This window comes from Ailuropoda melanoleuca, chromosome 2, assembly GCF_002007445.2.
Source record: "Ailuropoda melanoleuca isolate Jingjing chromosome 2, ASM200744v2, whole genome shotgun sequence".
In the NCBI taxonomy this organism is placed as follows: domain Eukaryota; kingdom Metazoa; phylum Chordata; class Mammalia; order Carnivora; family Ursidae; genus Ailuropoda; species Ailuropoda melanoleuca.
In genome coordinates, this window is record NC_048219.1 from 6,152,009 (window position 1) to 6,170,860 (window position 18,852).

General features: G+C 47.4%; 1 pseudogene; it reads right to left on the reverse strand.

The window, feature by feature from the left end:
- Positions 1–6,810: 6,810 nt before the first annotated feature.
- LOC109490160 lies at positions 6,811–7,054 on the reverse strand (annotated as a pseudogene).
- Between the last annotated feature and the right edge of the window lie 11,798 nt (positions 7,055–18,852).

Consider the following 18,852-nt stretch of genomic DNA (forward strand, 5'->3'; position numbering starts at 1 on the left):
TCACCATGAAAAAAACAAAACAAAACTCTATGTGTGGTGATGGGAGTTAACTAGACTCATCGTGCTGATCATTTGTAATATATATTAGTATCGAATCATTATGCTGTACTTAAATACGATGTTATATAGTTGGTTTTTTGTTTTGTTTTTTTTAATTTACTGAGCCAAGGATGCCTGGGTGGCTCAGTCGGTTAAGTGTCAGACTGTTGGTTTCAGCTCAGGCCGATCTCAGGGTTGTGAGATCAAGCCCCGTGACCAGCTCGGCGCGCAGCTCCCTCTCCCTCTCCCTCTGCCCTTCCTGCTTGTGCTCTCTCTCTCATAAATAAATCTTAATTTTTTATTCTTATTTTTATTTTTTTTACAGAGCCCATTTTTGCACACCAGGCCCAGTCTTAGCTGCTAGGGAGACAACGGCAAGTGAAACAGACTGATTCCCTCTCTTGTGAACTCACACCCTAGAGGGGAATCGGACATTTAACACAGAATCCAATCTAGACCGAGGGAAGAGTCAGCAGAATAAGAACACGGTTGAAGGGGGCACCTGGGTGGCACAGCGGTTAAGCTTCTGCCTTCGGCTCAGGGCGTGATCCCGGCGTTATGAGATCGAGCCCCACCTCAGGCTCCTCCGCTGGGAGCCTGCTTCTTCCTCTCCCACTCCCCCTGCTTGTGTTCCCTCTCTCCCTGGCTGTCTCTATCTCTGTCGAATAAATAAATAAAATCTTAAAAAAAAAAAAAAAAAAAAACACGGTTGAAGAATCGGACTGCGGCCTCCCAGGGCCAGGACAGGAGTGAGGAGTGGCGAGGCGGAGAGGTGAGGCTTGAGGGGGGGAGGATGTGTCAGGCAGAGGCCAAAGTGTCAGGATGCGTCAGACAGCCGCAGAAGTGCCCAGAGTGGAAAGGGTGTGACAGATGACAGGTTGGATGGGGGAAAGGACAGGGTGACGCCGGTCCTGTGCGCAGGGAAAGACCCGTTCTCACCTGGTCGTCCCGGCTCCCACGCCTTCTGTGGCTCCCTTTGGTCGCACACTCCACAGCCCTTAGTTGGCGTCCAAAGTCTACACTAGCAGGAGAATCCTGTAGACGGTCTTCACCTCCTCCCTTCGTCACCCCCCACCCTCACTGTGTCCATTCACAAACACGTGATAAAGTGTCTCCGGTAGCCAGGGCCGCGGGTGAGCCCTGGGTCTGCACACAACAAGGGACAAAACAGACGTGGCGTGTGCCGTGCCCTCTTGGAGGAACCTGCCCTCATGGCCCCTGTCCTTCCAGCTCTACGGCCATCACCTTCGCAGCCCACCCCACATTCACCTTGATCTCCACGGTGGCTTCCTCACCGGCTCCGACCCCACACCTGTTCCGCGATGGTCTTCCCTTCACAGCAATGAGGAGTGTGGTTTAAAGACGCAGATCTGATGGGGCGCTCAGCCGGTGGAGCGTCCAACCCTTGGCTTCAGCTCAGGTCATGATGTCGGGGTGGAGGGATCGGGCCCCACCTCAGGCTCTGCGCTCAGCGGGGCGTCTGCTGGAGAGTCTCTCCCTCTGCCCCTCCCCCCACGCACGCTGGTGCACGCGCATCCTCCCCAAGTCAGGCAGTGAAGTGAGTATACACACCAGGAATGCTGAGACACCCCCTGCCCCTGTTTCCCAGCTGGCCCCCCAGAAAGCCGGCAGTCAGGCCTTTGTGTACCAGGCAGGGGGTCAGAAAAAGTTTTCTCAAAAGTAATCTGAGCAGGCCAAGAAGAACTACTGTTAATATCTTCATAGAGATAAGAGAACATCCTGCATCCATGAGGCAAGAGCGGATGTTATTTTAAAAAGAACAAACATCGAAATGAAGGAAGGAAAGAAGGAAGGAAGGAAAGAAGAAATGAAGGAAGGAAGGAAGAGAGAAAGAAAGAAATGAAGGAAGGAAAGAAAAGAAAGAAGAAACATCATCAACAACAATAAGCCCTTGCAAATTAAAAATACAATGGGAGGGTTGGAATAAATTTGAGGAAACCTTCCAAAAAGTAAAATAAAGAGAAAAAAAAATGGAAAAGAGGAAAGGAAAAAAAAGAAAATTAGAGGCCTGGTCCAGGACACGGAACATGTGGACAACAGAAATTACAGAAAGAGAAAACACAAAAAAGAGAAGAGATATCAATTAAAGATTGAAGACAATTCCCCGAACTGAAGGACGGACGGTTCCATATTGAAAGGTCTCCAAAGGGCTCGGTGCATGGAGGAAAATAGACCCTACCAAGATGCTGTCATGAAATGTTAGGACCCTGGACAAAAAGAGAAGATCCTCCACCTTCCAAAGTGGAAAAGACATCCCATACAAAGCACCAGGAATCAGGATGCTTTTGGACTTCTCAGTAACAACACTAAAAGAAAATAGAATTTTTTATAATAGAATTTTTAATAATAATTTTTCATAATAATGATACCAAAACTCCAATGGTATTTAAAATATGCCAGGCACTCTTCTTTTTAAAAAATAATTTTTTAAAAAAGATTTTATTTATTTGACAGAGACACAGCGAGAGAGGGAACACAAGCAGGGGGTAGTGTGAGAGGGAGAAGCAGGCTTCCCGCTGAGCAGGGAGCCCGATGAGGGGCTCGATCCCAGGACCCTGGGATCATGACCTGAGCTGAAGGCAGACACTTAATGACTGAGCCACCCAGGCGCCCCTAAAAATAATTTTTAAAAAATATTTATTTGAGAGGGAGAGAGAGTAGGGGGAAGGGAAGAGGGAAAGAATCGTCAAGCAGATTCCTGGCTGAGTGTGGAGCTCAACTTGGGGCTCAATCTCAAAACCCGTGAGATCTGAGCTGAGACCTGAGCCGAAACTAAGAGTTGGATGCTTAACCCAATGAGCCACCCAGGCACCCCTATATGCCAGGCATTGTTCTAGGAGTTTTTATTTTTATTTATTTGTTTATTTTTAAAGATTTTATTTATTCATTAGAGAGAGAGACAGAGCATAAGCAGGGAGAGAGGCAGAGGGAGAGGGAGAAGCAGACTCCCCGCTGAGCTGGGAAACTGCCATGGGGCTTGATCCCAGGATCTGGAGACCACGACCCGAGCTGAAGGCAGACACTTAACCATCTGAGCCACCCAGGCACCCCTTGAGGAGTTTTTAAAATATATTCTGTACCCAGCCAAATTATTAAGGGTGAAAGTAGAATGAAGATATTTGCAGACATGCAAGGTCTCAAAATGTCACTTCCCATACTCTCTTTCCCAAGAAACTATTGGAATAGGTGCGCCACAGAACGGATGGAGTAAATCAAGAAAAAAAGTGATCCCAGGGGAATCCCTAGGCAGACTGAAGAAGATCCCAGGATCAGTGGCGAACTCCCCGAGAAGCTCCTAGAGCCTTAGCTCCAATTTCCTGCACTTCCACGGGGCCCCTCAAGTGCTGGGAGCTGTAGAGGGTTCTAAGGGGGGCAGGAGAAGCCAAGTTGTAATCAGAAAGCATTTCTGCTAGATTGCCAGATGAGAGCTCTTAAGGAAAGGTCCTGAGTCTCCAGGGGATTCAAAGCTCCAGGAATTTATTGGTTTGTCTTATCAAGCTAAATAAATGATACCTAATTTTGTATCCTTTTTTTGAAGGTCCCCAGACTGTATAAACTTTAAAACTTTAAACCCTACAAAATCCAGATCTTTCCTGCCCAGAATGGTAACTGTTCACCAGGTGTAAACTCCTGCTCCTTCCGGGTCGGCCCCAGGTGCAGAGCCGCCTTGCGAGAGAGCGTAGTTCCCGGGGCAGCCCACACGCTGTGACTGAGCCAGGCAGGGTCTAAGGGCCCAAGCATTTCAGCCGGGCTTGGGACACTCTGATGGGCAACGCTTACTCCAAAGCTCCCTGCCAGGCTGGGGGAGGCTCTGCCAGACCTCATGGAAGTTCCACTTCTTCTTCTGCCCAATCCTGCTTCCACCCAGTTCCTTTCCCAGCTGTTGATTCCTAATAAACATCTCTATCTCCCTGTCCACCTCCAGAGTTACCAACCTGAGACACCTGATGTGTGTGAACATTTTGGGAAGACATTGAGATAACTGGTGGAGAGTGGAATTCATAAAAACTGAGCAAGGGACGAAACAGGGCAATTATTAACTCCGGGGAAAACAAACAGCTGTACAAGAAAGAAAAAATAGGGGTGCCTGGGTGGCTCGGTTGGTGGGGCATCCAACTCTTGGTTTTGGCTCAGGTCATGATCTCAGAGTTGTGGGGTCAAGCCCCCCCCCCCCGGGCTCTGTGCTTAGAGGGGAGTCTGCTGCTTTCCCTCTCTCTCCCTTTCCCTCTGCCCCTCCCCCCTGCCTGCACCCTCTCTCTCTTTCTCTCATATAAATAAATAAATCTAAAAAAAAAAAGGAAAAATAATCATAGTTAGGTATGATAATGTGTACAACGACTACTGAACCAACCAAAACTGTTGGCGGTCTGGGGAGGCAGGATTATGTGTATGGGGGGGCAGGTGATGGGGAAAGAGTTACAACTTTATCTTCCTCAGTACAAAATCAAAAGATAGTGCTTAAAACTGAAACATCAAGAAATGGCAAAACCAGCATGCTACTTAGAGATGACGGAGATAAATGCAAAAAACAGTCAGCTGAAAGAATTGAAAATAGGTGCCCCTGGGAAAGTGGAAATGGGGGAAAGGGCGATGGACTGCCTTCTGTTTTCTTATTTATTTATTTATTTATTTATTTATTTATTTGAGAGAGAGAGAGCACAAGCCAGGAGAAAGGCAGAGAGAGAAGCAGACCCCACTGAGCAGGGAGCCCGACAGGGGGCTTGATCCCAGGACCCTAGGATCATGACCTGAGCCAAAGGCAGACGCTTAACCATCTGAGCCACCCAGGCGCCCCTGCCTTTTATTTTCACAGAAAACCTTATAATAATTGTTATTTCTTCAAACCATGTGTATGTATAACTTTCATTAAAAAAAAGAATCTTAGGGGCACCTGAGTGGCTCAGTTGGATAAGTGTTTGCCTTCAGCTCTGGTCATGATCCCAGAGTCCTGGGATTGAGTTGGGTTCCCTGCTCAGTGGGAGATCTGCTTCTCCTCTGCCCCTCCCCACCACTCCTGTGCTTGCTTTCTCTCTCTCTCTCTCTCTGCCCGAAATAAATAAATAAAATCTTTTTAAAAAATCAATAAAAAGAAGCTTCCCATTCTTTAAAAAGAAAGGAAGAAAGAATCTTAGGGGCACCTTGCTGGCTCAGTCTGTCGAGCACACAACTCTTGATCTCAGAGTTGTGAGTTCGAGCCCTGCACTGGGTAAAGAGATTACTTAAATAAATAAACTTTAAAAATACATTTAAAAAAAGAAAAAAGAACAAAGAACATAAGCTTCCTGACAGCAAGGGACCATGAGAGTCTTGTTACTATAAAACCCCTGAGCTCAGAAAGTATTTGTTATTTGAATGATTAGATAGAAGTCATCCCCCTACTTGAAACTCGAAATGGCTCCCCATAGGGCACAGCACTGAGATCACAGTGCTTATTGGGGCGCTTGGGTGGCTCAGTCAGTTGGATGTCTGTCTATGAATGATCTTAAGGTCCTGAACTCGAGCCCCACGTGGAGCCCATAGGGCTCTGCACTCAGCAGGGAGTCTGCTTCTCCCTCTGCCCTTCCCCCCTGCTCATGTTCTCTCTCTGTCTCAAATAAATAAAATCTTAAAAAAAACAAAAACCATTAAAGGCTTGTGATGCCTCCAGGAACTACAGGCAGGATCTGGCATCTGCAAACTCCTCTCCCTGACTCTTCCTCATGAGTCTTTCAGGTGCTCATATGCACAGGTCCCTCCAGCGTCAGGAACTTTGCACATGCTGTTCCTCCTACCTGAAAAGCTCTTCACCACCATCACCTAGTTCTCTCCCACAAATTGGTTAGATTTCAGCTCAAATGTCACTTCCTCCAGGAGATCCTCCCGTCTCCTATATCTCTCTCTTCATTCACCTAATGTGGCCACAGTGGGATTATCCCAGGATCCCAAAGGACCTTGTAGACCACATTAAGGCATTTGCTTTAAAAATACATATATATGTATTTCTTTGAGAGAAAAAGAGAGAGAGTATGCATGGGCGGGGGGGCAGAGGGAGAGGGAGAATCTCAAGCAGACTCCCTGCTGAGCATGGAGCCTGGAGTGGGGTTCAATCTCTTGACTCTGAGATCAGGATCTGAGCAGAAATCAACAGTCGGATGAGCCTCCCAGTCCCCACCCCGCCTACCCCCCCCACCCCCGCAGGCATTTGCTCTTTATGCAGAAGAGAATGAGGAGCTAGCCAAGAAAGATCAGATCAGATATGCTGGTAGGTCTGAGACTCAGAATTATGAAAAGCAGCGAGCCCCTTACTTGGGACATGTTGACCCTTGCTCAACAAAAAGTGACCTCATTCTACCTCCCCAGGGCTTCTCCAGTAATTTCTGATGGTAGTTTTACAGAATGTGGTATGACTAGCGCTGGGGGTTCTAGGGATGATTTTAATGATATGTGAGCAAAAATTTTTTTCAGTCCACAAGAAGTTTATTATGCCTTCAAGATACTATATGCAGGGGCGCCTGGGTGGCTCAGTTAGTTAAGTGTCTGCCTTCGGCTCAGGTCATGATTCCGGGGTCCTGGGATTGAGCCCCGCATCGGGCTCCATGCTCAGCTGGGAGCCTGTTTCTCCCTCTCCCTCTGCCCCTCACCCCACCTCGTGTGCTCTCTCTCTCTCTCTCTCTTTCAAATAAATAAATAAAAGCTTTAAAAAAAAAAAAGATACATTTCTCCTAGAGAAGGGTCTTTCATACACAGGAAATCATTATCTAGATGAGTGTCTCATTTACCATTTTCATATGCAGCTGGATTCTTCCTGTTGGATTTCTCAAACTCCTGGCCCCCATGTGTAGACCAGATAAAACGCTACAAATGGGGCAACGTGAAGAACGCACACCCGCGTGCGGAGCAGCACGTTGGGGATGCCCTGGCTGAGGTGGCGCCGGAAGATGCATCGCTCAGAGGGCGACAAGCTGTAGGGGGTCCCATGCCACATCCGCGTCGGATTCCCAAACTCGTGGCCCATGGTCGTGGCAGCGCCTCACTCCTGGGGGGGGTTACTTCACCCTCCACACTTGCGGGAACCACCAGCCTCCCTGTGATCAAATATTTTTTAAGTAGTTACATTTTTAGGTGTGCCTGCCTGGCTCAGTCCATACAGTGTGGGACTCGGGCATGAGTTCAAGCCCCATGTTGGGTGTAGAGGTTACTTAAAAAATAAGTAAGTTGGGGCGCCTGGGTGGCACAGTGGTTAAGCGTCTGCCTTCGGCTCAGGGCATGATCCCGGCGTTATGGGATTGAGCCCCACATCAGGCTCCTCAGCTATGAGCCTGCTTCTTCCTCTCCCACTCCCCCTGCTTGTGTTCCCTCTCTCGCTGGCTGTCTCTATCTCTGTCAAATAAATAAAATCTTAAAAAAAAAATAAGTAAGTTTTCTTTAAAGTTACATATTTATTTCAGTTGGCATTCAAAAAAATAAAACCTGCATGTTAAACCCATGACTCCATGGCCATTGTTGCTTAGGACTAACTTCATGAAGTTGATACTCCATTGACTAAAATTTGGGACCTTGTGGGGTGCGTGGGTGCCTCGGTCAGTTAAGCCGCCTACTCTTGATTTCGGGTCAGGTCATGATCTCAGGATCTAGGGATGGAGACCTGGCTCCGGTTCCCCTCTCTGGCTCCCACTGGAGGGGAGTTAGCTTGAGGACTCTCTCTCTCTCCCTCTGCCCCTCCCCCTGCTCGCCCTTGCTGGTGGTCTCTCTCAAATAAATACATCTTTAAAAATAAAATAAAATTTGGGACCTCCTGCTCAAGCCAAGCATCATGAAAATCCCTCCACATCTTTATACGCACAGCTCTCCTGCCTAGAATGCCCTTCCTACCCCTGCTCTGGAAATTCTACAGATAATTCAAAGTCCCAGTTGAATCCCCCCTCAACAAAGTGGTCTTCAATTAGGACGGGAGACTGGCACGGTGGTTAAAAGTGAAGTTTGGACTTCAGTTGATGATAATGTGTCAGTGTAGGTTCATTATAAAATTACTGTGGTGTGGGATGTTGCTAGTGGGTATGAATGTATGTGGGGTGGTTATACGGACGCTCTGCACCTTTCGCTCAATTTCCTATGAACCAAAACTGTTCTTTAAAAAAAAAAAAAATTAGAGGCGCCTAGGTGGCGCAGTCGTTAAGCATCTGCCTTCGGCTCAGGGCGTGATCCCAGCGTTCTCGGATGGAGCCCCATATCAGGCTTCCCCTCTAGGAGCCTGCTCCTTCCTCTCCCATACCCCCTGCTTGTGTTCCCTCTCTCGCTGGCTGTCTCTGTCAAATAAACAAACAAACAAAAAAAAATTAAAAAGCTAAGGCTCAGCAATTCAATCGTTAGCTAGCTGTGTGACTTTGGCCGAGTTACTTGACCTCTCTGAACCTCAAATTCCCCATCTGTTAAATAGGAACAAATAGCCTACCCTTATAGGGCTGTGGTGAGAATTTAATGTCGTCATGCATATAAAAGTACTGCGTAAAGTGCACAGCATACAGTAAGCCCTCCTTAAAAGTTACCTGTTATTTTCATGAGAATGGGGAACCACGAATTTGAAAAGGCTTTCTTTACTTATTTTAATTATTCATTTTTGTGTCTTTCACATTGCAGGAGCTTAGGAAAAGCTGCTTGGTTGTTGGTGGCATTGCTGCCTTTGGGAGGGATCATTCTCCTCCACACAAGCTACTCGGCGAGCATGATGGGGGCGGATGTGGGGTGTCCACACCCACGTCCCACGCAGTCCTGAGCAGGATTCACAGTGGTCGAAAGAAGGACTGCCGGGGCAAACTCAACCCCATTCCCAGAACCCGGTTCGGGAGGGGCGGGATCTCGAAAGAGGGTCTCCCCGACGGCGGCCCGCCCCTTGGTCGCCAAGGTCTGTTTCCCCAGCCCTGAGGAGTGCCCGGGTGCTAGGCAGGCGCTGCTCCCTGCGGCCACACGGTGGCGGCGCAGAGCCGAGCGCCCCATACCTGGGAGGCGCTGGAGAGGCAGCGCCCCATCAGTAGGGCCCCCTGGGCTCTGCTCCCCACCCCTGCCTGCACAGGTCACGGCATCCAAGGTGAGAGAGCCGCTGGGCCTGCGCTCACCTCAATACCTGCCGTTGGACCCTGGATTTCAGATCCTGGGTCGGACATTCCCAGCTCACGTGACTCGCCCTCCACCCCGACCAACGCTCCGGGGGCCGCCCCGCCTCGCTGCCATTCCGCGCAGCGCACCTGGCCGGTACCGGGCCAACCCTTGCTCAGACTCGGGCTCCGAGCCCATGGGGCCCAACTGCGCCGGCTAGAGGAAAGGAGGTGGGCGTGGGCTCGATCTCTGCGGCCCTCACTGTCCCGACCCCGGGCCTTCCCAATCTCTGTTTCCGCCTCCGGGCCTGCATCTTCTCCGAGCTTCTCAGAACGCCCTCCTTGCCAGCCCTCCGAATGGGGGCCCTGGGGGCTGATAGGGACAGGGACACCCTTGCAAGGCCCGGAGAACCGGACGGAGCGCGCGCGGGCACGTGCAGGGGCGGGGCCCTGGAGGGGGCGGGGCCTCGGGGCGGGGTCCGCGGGCTTGCGTTCCCGCGGGCCACAGAGTCCGCGAGGCGCGCGTGGAGTGCCGGGAGCTGTAACTACGCGGAAATGAGGCGCGGGGTTGAGGGGAAGGCGCAGGACTGGGGGGCGGGGCACAGGTCCGCCCAGGTCCGGGCGGGAACTGAGGGGGTGGGGGGATTTGAGGGAGCGCGGGGACGAGTAAACTTGGGAGCTGAATGAGCTGGCCCTGGGACTGGCCTGGGATTTGGGGCCCACAGGCCAGAAGAGCCAGAGGGGGGCGTTGAGGGGGCAGGAACCCCGCCCACTTTCCGGGCAGGGTTCTTGGAACCAGCCAGGATATCCTGGGACTCAATCTAGGGGCTAGATCTGGAGGCGACGGTTTTATAGAGACCGCTGATAGGGGCCCTCCGGTGTGTCATCGCACTCATTTCCCCTGCATTCCAGGAACTGCTCAGGCTTGTCCCCCAAGTGTTTGAGACTTAGCGGCTCCCTCCCTCCACCCGCTGAGGGGCGGACCCTACCCTGAGAACCTGGGGAGGCCCTGCGCTCCCTCCAGAGTCCTTCCTCTTCTTCAATTTCAACAAGATTGGGGGAGGACGGAAGTCTTCGGGGCCACAAGCCACATCTAGAAAGATCTCCAGGCCCCAGGGCCTTCTCTTCCCCCTGCCTTCTTCAGGGCTCCCCCAATTCTTACTCTCCGCAGCGGAGGTATTGAGCGGTCGCCGTTGGGAGGGAGGAGGGAGCAACCTCCTTTCGATTGCAGCTTTTTCAAAAGAGGACTTTGGCTGGGGTAGCCTTTGAGGGCTGAAGACGGGGGTTGGGGTGGAGTGGGGTGTGTGTGTGTGTGTGTGTGTGTGTGTGTAAGAGGACTTTGGCTGGGGTAGCCTTTGAGGGCTGAAGACGGGGGGTGGGGTGGTGTGTGTGTGTGTGTGTGTGTGTGTGTGTGTGTGTTTTAACCCTTCCCTCCCCACCGAGTAGCTGGCTGGAGCCGACTGCACGGAGATGGGATTGTGGAGCGGGTTAGTCTTGGAGTCCTTGGCTTTCTGCCATGCTCTGTTGTTGGGCCTAAGAAACACAACGGGAAACCCTGCCCGTTTTCCCCCCTTAAATGTTTTCTTTTATATAAAAGTAATTAATGGGTCTTATTAAAAAATTAAACCTTACAAAAATATAGATTTAAAAAAATTAAAAACCTTCATCATCACTGCTGAGATAGCTATGGTGTTGAGTATCCTTACACCTTTTCGGTGTATTTACATCCTTAACGTGTATAAAAATACACATAAAGGGGTCATGCTACACATATCGTTTTGCAACTTGCTATTCTGTGGCCATTTTTCCCCCATGTCATTATACTGACATTTTTTAACGAGTTCATAGGATTTCAGAATATGGGTACCCCATAATTCATTTAGCCCTCTACTGATAAACAGTTGATGCCTATGCTTATAGTAGTCTTTATGGTGTTTTATTTACAAATGTGTGCTCAATGTAAACATTTTTATTTTTAAAAGACTTTATTTATTTTAGAGAGAGAGGGCTAACGTGCAAGTGTGCAAGTAGGGGTAGGGGCAGAGAGGGAGAGAGAATCCCCAAGCAGACTCCCTGCTGAGTGGGGGAGCCGGAGGCAGGACTTGACCTCAGGACCCTGAGATCTTGACCTGAATTGAAACTAAGAGTCTGCTGCCTCAACTGAATGAGCCTCCCAGGCATGCCTCAATGTAAAAATTTTCAAATAAAATACTGATAAAGGCAAAAACTAGTGATAAAGACAAAATGAAGTTCACCATATTCCTATCATGTAGAGATAATTCCTTTATTTTGTAAGCTACACTTTACAGAGAAATTACTATATGCCAGATACATGCTAAGTAATTTATGGAACAGCAAGCTGAGGGTTAGAGAAATACCTCCTGTGAGACTTGCCCAAGGTTACACAACTAGAAAGTGCCAGAGCCAGGACCTGGGCCCAACTTTACCCGATTCCAAAGCTCTGTTGGTCTGTTACTGTTAACATTTGGATGTATTTCCTTCTAATCTTTTTTTCTATGCAACAGGACAAAAATACTCACACGTAAATATTCATAGCTTTTCCTCCTTTCCAGACTTGATTCTAAGGAGTCTTTGTAAGGAGGGCAGAGAGAGAGAGGAACAGACCTAAGCAAAGGCATGGAGAGACCTGGAGAAATTTCCTCCTAGTCCCACTCAGGAAAAGCTGCTACTGAGAGATGGGAGGGGAGTGAGCTGGCAGAATTTGGATGGCCAGGAATTTGGAAAAAAGAAAAAGAAGAGGTTTGGGGAGCTACTCTGATAGCATGGAACTTTCAGGAAGAGAGATTTTGGGGATTTTGAGGTGTGCTGTGTAATCCCTTTGCAGTGTCCTCCACAGAACTTTGGTAAAGACTTTTGTTTTCTGGGGTGCCTGGGTGGCTTAGTTGGCTAAGCAGATGACTTATAGTTTCGGCTCAGGTCATGATCTCAGGGTCTTGGGGTTAAGCCCTGCTTCAGGCTCCTGGCTCAGTGGGGAGTCTGCTTGAGATTCCCTCTCCCTCTCTCTCTGCCCCTACCCCTGCTCTCCAGCGCAGGCATGCTCTCTTTCTCTCAAATAAATGAATAAAATCTTTTTTTTAAAAGAATTTAGGGGCACCTGGGTGGCACAGCGGTTAAGCGTCTGCCTTCGGCTCAGGGCGTGATCCCGGCATTGTGGGATCGAGCCCCACATCAGGCTCCTCGGCTGTGAGCCTGCTTCTTCCTCTCCCGCTCCCCCTGCTTGTGTTCCCTCTTTCGCTGGCTCTCTCTCTCTCTCTGTCAAATAAATAAATAAAATCTTTAAAAAAAAAGATTTTATTCATTTATTTGACAGAGAGACAGCCCGTGAGAGAGGGAACACAAGCAGGGGGAGTGGGAGAGGAAGAAGCAGGCTCCTAGCAGAGGAGCCTGATGTGGGGCTCGATCCCAGAACGCCAGGATCACGCCCTGAGCTGAAGGCAGACGCCTAACGACTGAGCCATCCAGGCCCCCCAAAATAAAATAAAATCTTAAAAAAAAAAAGACTTCTGTTTTCTGACAGTGCTTTTTGGAGTTGGATCAATTTCTTTTGGGTGAGGAAGGAGCAAAAAAGCCCAGCTTTTTTTTGGTTCACATACATTCTGTATTTTATATATATGTTTTTTATCTTTTTTTTTTTTTTTAACATAAACGGGATAGCCTTCCTGCCCTTGCTCCCTAGGTGCCCTCCGCTTGGAATTGCCTGCCTCTCCCCTGTCTTTCTCCATTTCCCTCATCCTCTAAGGTCCACCTCTTTGCAAGTCCCTCATAGCCCAGGTCAGGACAGGTGACTGGCCCCCCTACTGGTAGTTCATTTTTTTTTAATTGTATTCATTTATTTGAGAGAGTGAGAGAGCACGGGCAGGAGGAGTGACAAAGGGAGAGGGACAAGCCGACTCCCTGCTGAGCCAGGAGCCCAACATGGGGCTCAATCCCAGGATCCCGAGATTGTAATCAGAGCTAAATCAGAGGCTTAACCAACAGCCACCCAGGCGCCCCGACCTGGCAGTTGATATTAAGTGGCAATTTTGCCAGCAGTAGAATATCTTTGATTATAAAAAATTGTTCAGTCCAGCAATTGCACTACTAGGTATTTACCCAAAGGATACAAAAATACAGATTCAAGGAGTACATGCACCCCCATGTTTATAGCAGCATTATCAACATAGCTGAACTATGAAGAGAGTCCAAATGTCCACTGACTGATGAATGGATAAAGAAGAGGTGGTATGTATGTACAATGGAATATTACTCAGCCATCAAAAAGAATGAAATCTTGTTATTTGCAATGATGTGGATGGAGCTAGAGTGTATTATGCTAAGTGAAATAAGTTAGAGAAAGACAAATACCATATGATCTCACTCATTCGTGGGATTTTTAAAAATATTTTATTTATTTATTTGACAGAAAGACAGCCAGTGGGAGAGGAAGAAGCAGGCTTCCCAGCAGGGAGCCAAATGCAGGGCTCGATCCTAAGACCCGGGATCATGCCCCGAGCCGAAGGCAGAAGTTTAATGACTGAGCCACCCAGGCACCCCTCACTCACTTGTGGGATTTAAGAAGGAAAACAGATGAACATATGGGAAGAAAGGGGGAAAAGAGAGAGGGAAACAAACCATAAGGGACTTTTCTTTTTAACTATTTTTTTTAGGATTTTTAATTTGTTTATCCTAGAGAGAGCACAAGCAGGGGGAGCAGCAGGCAGAGGGAGAAGCAGGCTCCCCGCTGAGCAAGAAGCCTGATGTGGGACTCAGTCCCAGGACCCTGGGATCATGACCTGAGCTGAAGGCAGATGCTTAGCCGACTGAGCCACCCAGGTATCACACCATAAGAGACTCTTAACGATAGAGAACAAATGAGGGTTGATGGGGTGAGGTGGGTAGGGGACGGGCTAGATTGGTGTTGGATATTAAGGAGGGCACTTGTTATGATGAGCACGGGGTGTTGTCCGTAAGTAATGAATCACTGAATTCTACTCCAGAAACCAATATTGCACTATATGTTAACTAACAAATTTTAAATAAAATAAATAAGAGACTGTGTGGGTTTGGTGGTTTTCTATATCTCTTGGTGTCAAGCGAAGTACCATGCACCAGTTATCAATCCCAAGAGAGTAGAGTACTGTGCACCTGTTACAAATCCCAGGGGAGAACTCTAAACCCTTCTAACCCATCGTGTCTTGGTATTTGAGTCACCAAAGAAAACACATGCAGTCAAGCATTGGGTGGAACGATGCTTTACTCACATAGAGAGGAGACAGAGTGAGATCACCTTCAATCTTGGGCATTGGTCCCTCATGGCCAGCGGATCTCTCCCAGTGGTGGACGCAGGGCAACTTGCCTATGTGCTCACTCTTCTCGTTCCATGGTGGAAGGACCTCGTCCCCCTCCAGAGAACAGATAGAGCAGTGGGGTTGGCCAGATGCCATATGATGCAGAAGAAACAAAAGAATACTCCTTGCACTGAAGACAAGGAAAGATAATACCACACAAGGTGATAAACCCAGCACAGCTGTGTGGGCTCTTTGTCTCTTGGTCAGGAAGTGTTCCAGGCCTGGGGTGCATTCTTATGCAGCTGAGTGGGGATCAAAAGACTACAGGCATGAGATTGCTTTTCTCAACACTTGGCTAGCAAGACTCTTATTTCCCTCTTTGCTTTGGCTGCTCAGAATCTCAGACATTTTCTATTTCTTCATCTATATTTTCTCTTTGTCCCAATTTTCTTAATTATTTACTTTAAGCCTTAAAAAAAACTTCCCTATTGGGGCTGCTGGGTGGCTCAGTCGGTTAGGTGTCTGCTTTGGGCTCAGGTTATGATCTCAGGGTCCTGGGATCAAACCCTGCATGGGGCTCCCTGCTCAACAGGGAGTCCGCTTCTCCCCCTCCCTCTGTTCTTCCCCCACCCCTGCTTGTGTTCTCTCTCTCTCAAAAAAAATAAATATCTGTTTTTAAAAAACCCCAAACATCCCTATTATGGAACACTTCAAACACATAAAAGTAGAGAGAATATAATAAATTGTCATGTACCTATCACCTTCTTCAGTAATTATCAATGTTTTGCCAATCTTGTTTTAATTACCTCCCCACTTTTCCCTCTCTCTGGAGTATTATAAAGCAAATCCCAGACATCATATCATTTCATCCAAATTATTTCAGCATATATCTTTAATATATAAGGCTGTTCCAAACATAACTATCTTACTTAACAAAATTAATAAAAATTCCCTAAAATCATTTAATGCCTAGTTCATGTTCAAATTTCTTTAATTGTTGGTTTGTTCCAATCAGGCTTCAAATAAGGTTCACCCATTTCAGTTGTCCATATGTCTCTTAAGTAATTTTTAATCTGTAATAGTTCCACTCTTCTTTCCTTTTTTCCCCCCATGCGATTTATTTGTAAAAGAAACCAGAGCGTTTGTCCTGTAAAGGTTCCCAAGTCACAGAAGTTTTGGCTGATTGCTTCCTAATGGTGTAGTTTAACTTGTTCTTCTGTCATTTGTATTTTAGTAAACTGAAAGTTAAATCTAGTGGCTTGATTAGAGTAGGTTTAATGATTTTGGCAAGAATAACTGATTGGCAATGGTGCTGTGTACTTATTATTAAGTCACATCTGGAGGCACAGAATATTTAGTTGAAACATTTTTATTAATTGATCTGTCAGTCAGGGCTCTTGGCCTGCTCTCTACATTATGAAGTTCCCCCATCAACATTTTATCTGTTAGTTTTAGCATCCACCTGTGAGCCATCATTTCATTAGATGTTACAAAAAGATGATTTTCTTTTTTAAAAAGAGTGGAGGGAGAGGGAGAGAATCTCAAGCAGACTCCCTGCTGAGCGCGGAGCCCGATGTGGGTTTCATCTCATGACCCTGTCACCTGAGCTGAAACCAAGAGTCGGACACTTAACTGACTGTATCATCCAGGCGCCCCTAGCAGGTATTTTTGATGACTCAGTCTTGCTTCTCAGGCTACTCTGTGTCGATATGCTCCTGGAAGAGAGTAAATTTAGTCCGGGGTGACTACAGTCTCTGCCCCAGAAAACCCCAGCAAGAGTGAGAGAAGGGGTTGCAGGGAGGGAGCAGGAGGCCTATTCCTCTGGTCTTATGTCAAGAGCTAGTGAAGGAAAGTTAGGCAGATTTGCCACAAACTGCAGTGAGATCCTGGGAAAGTCACTTGACCTCCAGAGCCCTAGTTTCTCACCTGTTAAGATGGGGGTAGCCAAGGTCGACCTGCCAGAGTTATGGGAGGTGTTCGCGTGGACATGGGCATGCCCATCTCAGCGCCAGCCATTGGGGGGTGCTCAGGGAATGAGTGTTAGCTGGATCTGAGTGTAGGAGCTCCCTCTCTGGGCTTCCCTTAAAAGTAAAGTCACTCACAATTGTCTCCTGTGACTGAGGGGCTGTGTAGGGCCTCGTTTGGAGCCCAGCTTTGTCGTAAAAGTGCAATGTGCATTAGGTGAGCCTCTTCCTTTCTGCAGCCTGGATTCCTCCATTTGTGAAATGGCCAGATTAGGGATCCAAATCCAGATGCCCCCAGGAGCAGGCAGGCAACAAGAGAATGAAGTCGGGGAAGAGTTGAGACAATAGGGGGTGGTGGGTGCTGTGGCTACCTAATAAGCTTGCCTGATTTAAGAAGGGCTGCCACTCATCCAGCTGATGCTTACAAAACAGGAATGGGAGCCCAGGTTGCCAGACTTTTAAAGAAGCTGGGGGGGATCCTGGGTGGTTAAGTTGATAGGTGTCCAACTCTTGATCTCAGCTCAGGTCTTGATCTCAGGGTTGTGAGCTGGGCATGGAGCCTAAGAAAGAAGAAAGTAAAGGAAAGAAGGCAAGGCAAGGCAAGGCAGGGCAAGGCAGGGCAGGGCAAGGAAAGGAAAGAAGGAAAGGAAAGGGAAGGGAAGGGAAGGGAAGAAGGGAAGGGAAGGGAAGGGAAGGGAAGGGAAGGAAAGAAGGAAAGGAAAGGAAAGGAAAGGAAAGGAAAGGAAAGGAAAGGAAAGGAAAGAAAGGAAGGAAGATGGAAAACTGTTTTTTTAATTTAAATTAAAGCAATGACAAGTTATTTGAGTTACTTAGCAACCCGTGTGGACCAAACAAATGTAGTCTTAGGAGCATGGGCTCTAAAGTAAGAGATGTTCGTGTGCCAGCTTTACCACTTAATAACTGTGTGTCCTTGAACAAATCATTTAGCGTCTCTGTGCCTCACTTTTCTTATCTGTAAAATGGCAATAATTATTGCACTTGCTTCACAAGATTCCTGTGAAAGTTAGATGAGCAAAGATGGGACTAGAGTGAGGTTCATGAGGAATCATCTTGGGTGTAAGATTTAAGGGGGCACCAAAAAACTCAACAATCAAGATAGCCAATATTTTAATGTAATATTTAAAAAAGTAGTGACAAATGGCTCAGTCAGTTAAGCATCTGACTTCGGTTCAGGTCATGATCTCAGGGTCCTGGAATTGCGCCCCCTGTGGGGCTCCCTGCTCAGACAGGAGTCTGCTTCTCCCTCTCCCTCTGCCCCTCCCCCTGCTTGTGCTCTCTCTCTCTCAAATAAATAAAATATTTAAAAAAATAAAAATAAAAATTTAAAAAATAAATAAAAAGTCAAAACTAGGGGGGCGCCTGGCTAGCTCAGTCAATGAGGCGTCCAACTCTTAGTTTTGGCTCAGGTCGTGATCTCATGGGTCATAGGATAGAGTCCTAAGTCAGGCTCTGTACTCAGTGGGGTGTCTCCTTGGGGATTCTTTCCCTCTGCCCCTCCCCCACAAGTAAATAAATCTGCCCCAAAAGTCAAAAGCAATGCAACAAATATTTATGATGAACAAACTATCAATATTTTATTTTATTTTATTTTTTAAGATTTTATTTATTTGACAGAGAGAGAGACAGCGACAGAGGGAACACAAGCGGGCGGATTGGGAGAGGGAGAAGCAGGCTTCCCACTGAGCAGGGAGCCTGATGCAGGGCTCGATCTCAGGACCCTGGGATCATGACCTGAGCCAAAGGCAGATGCTTAACGACTGAGCCACCCAGGCGCCCCCAAACTATCAATATTTTAAATAAAGATAAGATCTGAACTTGCACTGCATGACTTGGCTTCACCCACTTTACCCTAATCCCAGCCCTGTGGGAGCCTGTCTTCATTTTTAAAGTGAGGTGACACAGAAGGAAACACCTCCCGGCTCAGTGGTTCAAGGGTAAGAGAGAGAAAGCATTTGACTGTATTCACCACCATATTCCCAGCACCTACAATGGCGCTCACACAGGGTAGGATATTAATAAACATTTGTTGAATGTCAAAAAAGAGAGAGGAGAGAGAGATGATACCTGTCAAACCTTAGAGCAGGGCCTGGCACCAAGTACGTACTCAATAAAATAATAATAATGATCATGACTGAGAAGATAATGCCATTGTTGGTGGGTCTTCTTCTGTCTTCAGGTCAATGGTGAACCTAATGTGTATTTGACACCCAGAATGGATCATTTTTTAACCACAACATGACAAAATTATCTTCAATAATAATTGTGAAATAAAACAAATCACAATGGCCAGAAAAGAAACACAGTAAAAATTTCCTTTTATTGACTTCATATACACACTCAGACAACAAAAATTAAAAAAAAAATTACAACACAAAAGGGAAAAAAATAATGGAGCAATATTTTTAGTTACATTAAAGTATTTTATTTTAATAAAAAGGGACATGCACA